The following is a 7,881-nucleotide window of genomic DNA, read 5'->3' as shown; positions in this document are numbered from 1 at the left end:
TTGAGATAATTTGGCTATAAATAACATTCTGTATCATTTAGAACATTTTGTAAAAATCAAAACTAGTTTTGAATTATGAAAGTTACTGTGGGTGTTTGAGGATGTGTACACAGCTTTACAGAAGGATATGAAGATTTTAAGTTTTGGAAAATAAGGCATCCACAAATACAAATGTTATTTTATTCTGTTACATTAAGAAATATGTATTTCTGAGGCATTGGACTCCACAATCCAAGGAGAAGCAATTATGCCAATTGAAGCTGAAGACTGAGCTTTATGCTTCTACCTTGAGGACAGGGATATGAAAATGGCGGCTGTGGCAGAGTAACGCTGGAATCGTTAAAATTGTTCCTCAAAAACTAAAATAGCAAAACCACACACCCATGATGACACCCACTGCAAGAAGTCAAGAAGCAAGAGCAAGATGCACAAACCCCTGGCATCTCAAGACTTGGATGGTATGAGCATCCCTTCAGAAGGAAAGAGAGGGGGCAAGGTGTTACATTGTGGACATGAGAATTAGAGAACCTCAGAATTGCCATCAGGCATTCCCTGGAACATGGGCAGGACAACTTGAGAAAAATCTACTGAAACTCTAAGTATTTTTTTCATATGGTAAATTGTAGATAATTAGCATGAGTCCATGATTTCAGACAATATGGCTGGAGAAATCTGATGTCTATGAAATCTGCAATATCCTTCTACAGCACTGCCCCATAATGAGGGGAGACTATTTGAAAAGAGAACCTAAATTTATCAGAAGAGGAATGACTGGGGCAAAAACAAGAGTTAGGCATGTTTAAAATGAACAAAGAAAACTGCTAGGAGATTTCAGATGGAAAGGGACCATAATTTAAAGGATTGATGGAAATTACAGGGAGTGCATTAGAGCTGTGAGTCTAGGAAAATTCTTGGAACCCCACTCCTCCTTCCTCAAATGCCACAAAATTAAATGTAGAGAAACAAAAAATAGCACAACACAAATTATCACAGCTGAATCCCATTCTCTTATTATTATTTTTTTAAGGATACATTGAAATAGAATATTGACCCTGTGGAAAAATGGAAGCACTCCAAAAATGAGATGGCAAAGAATAGATGGAAACAAGCCACGTGTTTCCAAACATGCAAAAATAAATTAAAAAATGATAAAAGGTTTAAAACAATAGCATACATCTAAAATAGAAAAACTCCATCCAAAATGAGGTGATAGTACGTAGAAAAATATGTGAAATAAATGAATAACAATGTTCACCTAGGCATACAAAGTATTTCTTTAGACAGAACAATCAAAGGGAGAAAAGCTTTTATTTTTTATTTTTTTTTAATTTTTATTTATTTATGATAGTCACACAGAGAGAGAGAGGCAGAGACATAGGCAGAGGGAGAAGCAGGCTCCATGCACCGGGAGCCCGACGTGGGATTCGATCCCGGGTCTCCAGGATCGTGCCCTGGGCCAAAGGCAGGCGCCAAACCGCTGCGCCACCCAGAGATCCCGAGAAAAGCTTTTAAAATAAAGAAGAAATAAAGAGCTAAAAGAGAACCAAGAAAAAGTGACTGGTATAGAATATGTGTAAAGACTGTCCAATTGATCTATAACAAATGACTTCAAAAACCAAAGTAATGAAACAAAAGTTGAGAAATAATTAAAATTTCTTAAAAGCAGTATATACTGTCAGCAAAACCCCACTCAATTATAAGGACTGTACCTCACCAACATTCTACCCACATCTAAGACATTATTATAAAAGATGTACCATAAAATTTTTTAAAAAAAAGAATATTCATTGTTTAATTATTTTGGTTTTTTCAGATATTTTAGTTTGTTGTAGTTGACATGTAGGAACTTTTCCTCAAGAGGAATCCTGTGGAATCCTTCTTTTTTGCTTTCCAATATCTTTAACTCTTCCATGAAATTTGTTGCCAAATACTGGCCCTTCGTTTTCCATAATTCTGGCATGTTTAGTTTTAGATTTTTTTTTTTCCAAAACAAACCTGACTCCTCCCAGCACACTCCAGCCTCTGGGGAACCATTCACTCACTAAGTGTAGCACTGAATTTCCCTCTATACTGGTCATACTGCAGGGAAGAAACAGTGTCCCAACCCTTGCGAGTCTCTTGACTATGGTTGACATGCTCTTATTTTTAACTCACTCTACAATTATTTGTGTCTTTCCAGACATTATGATTTCCTCTGATGTGTCTGAGATAGCCAGCTACTGGCAGCCAAAGATACTTCTACTTGGGACATTTTGCACAAAGAGAAAGAAGCCAGGTTCTGGTTTCAAAAACACTTGGGCTTAAACTTCATCTCTGGCTCCTACTAAACATAGAACTTAAGTAAAGAACTTAATCTTTCTAAGCCTTATTTCCTCAGCTGTAAGAGGGCTTTAATGATATTTTACTCCATGGTTTATTGTGGGGATTAATGGGCCAGTATGTGAAAGTGCTTTGTAAACTCCAAGTGCCCTGCAGGTTTAAGGCTACAGGACCACTGAAAACATCAAATTCAGCGTGTCTGGTATGGAATTCCAACTAGCAGTCACTCAGAAAGCATTTATGAGATGCCTGTGAGCCACTGAGCCAGGGCTGGCTGTTGCCTTTCCTCCTAACTATACCAGCATGGCTCAGAGTTTGTCCAGAGTGCTTCCTCTGCCTACCTTCTGCATTTGCAAAATTTCAGTGTCACTTGAACTCATTTTTTTTTTTTCCTAATCGTCTATAGCCAGTCAGTGTCCTTCTGGCTTTCTGCTGTTTTCTTTCTAAAGTTTCTGAATCTCTTTCATCATTTCCTTTCTTACACCTATATTTATTTAAGGAAACAAAAAATATATGACTTGAGCATTGTACAAGTATTTGTGAAAATTGACCCATTGTGTTTAAAATTAAAGGAACATAGTTTAAGTACGCATTTCCACCAAAAAGGTGCTAGCAACTGTAGAGTGACTTCAACAAATTGATGGGAAGTAGGCAGTAGAACAAGTGTACAGTGCTTTTAGTGTCAAAAGTCTATGACACAATGAGATAGTTAGGAAATTTATACATAGAATTATTGATATATACATGTATTCACATATATAAATTTATATATTTTATAAATATTAATTTATATAAATATTATTTATTTGTATATGTAAATATATATAGTGCCTATATATTTGTATAAATATTAGATATATATAAATTATATATAGATATATAATTAGTATATATTATATATAAATATATATGTTTATATATTTGTATATGCTAGATATATAAATAAATAAGATAAATATAAGTAATAAATTTACTATATTTATATATACTAAGTACATGTGAATATATCTAATTTGTATATATTTACATTTTATATATTCACATGCCCAGAGCTTTTATCTATCTATATATATATTTATATATTTATATATTTATATATTTTGGAAAAGAGTACCCAAAGAACTTTCCAAAGATGGAGTCCTGCTAGAATGGTTCCCAGGGCATCTTCATTCTCTGTATATCAGAGTCTGGAGTTAATAGGAGCGACAGAATTAGAATAATAATAAAAATAATAAAAAAAACAGTAGCAGCAGGATTAGTCTACAGTTGTTTTTGTTGTTGTTGTTGTTTTTAAGACAACAAAGATGTCTGAGTTCCTTCTGACTGAAATGTGGAAGTTAGCCTGGCTCAAGCCACCTTGAAAAGGTCATAGTGTAGGGAAAGATAAATTAACAAGACTGTCCCCTGGGAGAAATAGAGAAAATGGTCAAGAACTATACACAGATAAGTATCAGGCCTAAATAATTTCACAGCATGTTCTATCAATTATTTAAGAAATACAGTAAAATAGAATTCACTTACTATAGCAAATGAAAATCTAGGAATAAACATAACATGACATGTGCAATATTTACATAAAGAAACTTTAAAATATACTTTTCCTGTCAGGGAGCATGAGAACAGAGAGAAAATTTTAAAAAAGAGATTTCAGTTTTTATTATTTATTATTAATTAATTAATTAATTAATTAAGATTTTATTTACTTATTCATAAGAGACACAGAGAGAAAGAGAGAGGAAAAGACACAGGCAGAGGAAGAAGAAGCAAGTTCCATGCAGAGAGCCCGACATGGGACTCGATCCTTGGTCTCTAGGATCACACCGTGGGCTGAAGGTGGCAATAAACCGCTAAGCCACCCAGGCTGCCTGGGGTTTCAGTTTTTAAAAATGAGATTATGATTATGTTGATATCAAAAATAGCTCAAAATCGTACTGAATGGGTTAATATCATTTTCTGAAGCCATCTCTTCCCATTCTCCAGGTGATGGCAAGGCATTTTAGATCATTGCAGAGGGCAATGGAAATAATCTCTTCCATGGTTCAGTGAGTTCAAATCGCTTCACAGGGAAAAACAGCAGCAGAATGGAGAGAGAAACATTACTTCAGATCCCAAAACAACAAGACCTTTGGAAAAGTCAACAAAATACACACATACGAAACCCTCAGCTCTGTCAGGAAAGTGAAAGACACTGGAGTCCTCTCCAGAGGCAACCAATGGAACTATCACAGTGACTATAGTCCTTCTGACCTTAGCAAGAAACCTTCTGAAACTCATGCTCCATTTGAATCTAAAGCCAAAGAAAATTTCCTTTCAGGGGAAGATGTTGACTTCCTTGACTTGGAAAATCTTTTTTCTCAAACCAATGTGGAATGGACAAAAGAGACACCTCAGAAGAGTGCTTTTCTCTCAACCCAGAAGAGTTAAGGAAAGCTAAGTCATGGACAATAGTTATGCTAAAGAAACACATGTGCAATCATCCCTGAAATTTTCAGAGATAGTGCTGAACTGAACGGAGCCTTAGAAACTTGTGAGAAGCAAGACAGGGGCAAGCAGTCTAGTTCCCCAGGAAGCCACATAGAAAACATATGGAAGGTATGTGAAGATCTAGATAAGGTTAAACTCATTGAGTATTACCTTAATAAGAACAAAGAAGGGTCACAGTTATCTTAAAAGTTAAATGCTGGCAAAAATATTGAGCAGTGGGAATACATGTCATCCTTAGTTATTCTCTTCCTCAGGTAGACAATCCCTCCACTGAAGGCAGTAAAGAGCCAGATAAACCTGAGTGAGAGAGTGCCCTCCCACTGCAACAGGCCTTTTCTACAGAAGCAAATAGGAATAAAGCTTTTCAAGACAGCTCTTCAGAATCTTCTCTGGACAAAAATACAAAGGCGCACAAATGGATAGTAAGTCTGAAATTCAATGACGTCTACTAAAGAGAATTCAAGTATCCATCGAAAATATCTTTCTTCAAAAGGAGAAAAAAAGCAAGATTCCACCCATGTCCCTGTGCAGTACAGCAAGAATACCAAGGAGAAAATTCTTTGCCACTCACACTGCAGCCATAGTCCAGCAGTATGGCCAATGAAGAAAGCAGCCAGAGTACTAGTTGGCTGTTCCTCTGGAGATCTCATGTCAGCAGCTATCTGATATATAAGAAGATATCCTGTGCCATACCCCTGGAAAAGGTGCGTAGTCTTGGGCTGTCCTGCTTTTGTCAGTGGCATAACGAGCCACAGAATCAAGCAGTGATGAATGAGAATTCCTAAACATAGTGTGCCCTGGACTGAGATTCTTTATCCATTTGAAACATAATTTCTTAACTTGAAAAATGGGTCAGTGTGAGTGTTAAGTGACTGTATTATGCATGAACAAACACTTAATGAATGCATATATCCTGGCATGTACTGGGCTAGTTCTATATAAATAAGACTGGAACTCTAGATTGAGAAGGTTATGAAATCTCATGAAACAGTTTCTTTTTTTATATATAAAATTTATTTATTGATTCATAAGAGACTCATAGACAGCGAGAGAGAGTCAGAGACACAGGTGGGGAGAAGCAGGCCCCATGCAGAGAGCCCGACGTGGGACTCGATCCCAGATCTCCAGGTTCACACCCTGGGCTGAAGGCGGTGCTAAACTGCTAAGCCACCACGGCTGCTCCATGAAACAGTTTCTAGCACCTTCTAGAGATTAATATGATTGTATTCTATAGATTTGGATACTGTTCTGTGTAAAAAATGCAATCATCTTTTTCTAAATACTAAGAGATTATTTCCTGGTTTAGAAAACACCAATACTTCCTGTTCAAATGAAAGCTTTTTTTTCTAATGCAAAAAAATAGCTCAAAAACAGCATAAAAAATCACAGATGAAGCTTTCTTATGAATATCAATTAAATATATCTCAAATAAAATATCAAGAAGCAAAATCCCAACTTCAACGTAGCATGGCTACATCATGACCTAGTAGTATTTAAGGTATAATGTCAAGATGCTTTGGTGTTAGAATATTTTATTCATTATATTAATAAGTGAAAGTTAAAAAAAAGCTCATGATCTTTTCTTTGTATATTCAATAGGCAGTTTAAAATGCATAATCCATTCTTTATAAAAATCCTTAATTAAATGAGGATAGATAATTACTTTCATAACAGATAAAATGAATTCCTATCTCTTTAATGGATAAAATAAAAGTTCCTATATTAACATTCTCTTAATGTTCTGAAAGCATATGAAACCTTAGAGGAAGCATTATCTTTAAAGTAAGAATTATAACAAGAGTACTTTCTTCTTCTTCTCTTCTTCTTATTATTAAACATTGTTCTAAAATACAGTTTAATCCAGTTAGATAAGAATACAAATGAAAGGTAAAAATCTTAATGGAGACTCTGGCTTTCAGGAAGGTGGAGTAAATGTGCCTTTTCTAATTCCTTCTGCTAAGTACAACAAAAAACCTTGGACACTACACTCAAACATAAAGAGACTTTGAAAGGTGAGGAGAAGGAGGCAGACCAGCTAGACATGTTGACACTCAAGGAAAGATGTAGGGGTGAATTTGGGGGATTTTCTTTTTGCCTGCTTGGAGCTGAAGATGCTGTCAACATGGAAACACAGCATCTCCAAGCACAGCAGCAAAATGTGAATGAGGATCCCAGAGTTCCCCACTTTGCAAGGCCCCAATAACCTGACCAGGGGGTGAGACAGACAGCAGGTCAAGTTAATGGTAAAGTTTACTATACAGCTACAGTTTACGGTAGGGTGGTACTGGCTAGGAGATAGACACATAGATCCAGAACCAAAATAGTCAAACAATGAATAGACTCACACTCTTCTTCCCACTCAATTTTTTACAAAGGTGTAAAATCAACTCAATGGGGGCAAAATAACCTTTCCAATCTATGGTGTTGGAGCGATTGGACATCTGTGGGGGAAAAAAAAGTGAGCCTCCACCTGAGTCTTACACCTTACACAAAAATTAACTCACACTGGATCACGGAATTAAATGCAAAATTAAAACTTGTCTTATAAAATAGGAGAGAATCTCTGTGATGTGAGGCTAGGGAAAGCCTTCTTAGACTTGGCAGCTGGGTCAAAACACAAGGTAGAGAGTGTGAGAAATATTTGTAGACCAGACCGCTTACCTAGCAAAGAACAAGCACAGAATATTTAACAATGAACTCTCAAAACTCAACAGCAAAAAGGCAAACAACCCTATTAGAACAAGGCGAAAGTCATGAAGAGACATTTCACTGAAGAAGATGCATAGATTGCAAATGAGTGCATGGGGAGAGATGTTCAACATCATTTGCTATTAAAGGACTATGAATTAGAGGCACAATGAGATATCACCTGTGGTGATATTTGAATGGCTAAAGAAAAAAAAAAAGAAAGAAAGAAATATGACATTGCCAAATGCTGATGTGGATGAAGAAGAAGTGAAACTCTCATACCTTGCAAATGAAAATGGAAAATGATACAATCACTCTGGAAAATAGTATGTCAGCTACTTAAAATGGTAAATCTACTACCTTGCAGTTGTACTTCTAGGCATTTATCCC

At 36.0% G+C, this 7,881-nt stretch overlaps 1 pseudogene; it reads left to right on the top strand.

Moving 5' to 3' along the window:
* The first annotated feature begins 307 nt into the window (after positions 1-307).
* LOC144287614 (nuclear receptor coactivator 7 pseudogene) lies at positions 308-5,428 on the top strand (annotated as a pseudogene).
* Positions 5,429-7,881: the final 2,453 nt, after the last annotated feature.

This window comes from Canis aureus, chromosome 17 (assembly GCF_053574225.1).
Source record: "Canis aureus isolate CA01 chromosome 17, VMU_Caureus_v.1.0, whole genome shotgun sequence".
Lineage (NCBI taxonomy): Eukaryota > Metazoa > Chordata > Mammalia > Carnivora > Canidae > Canis > Canis aureus.
This window is presented reverse-complemented; position numbering and strand designations above follow the sequence as displayed.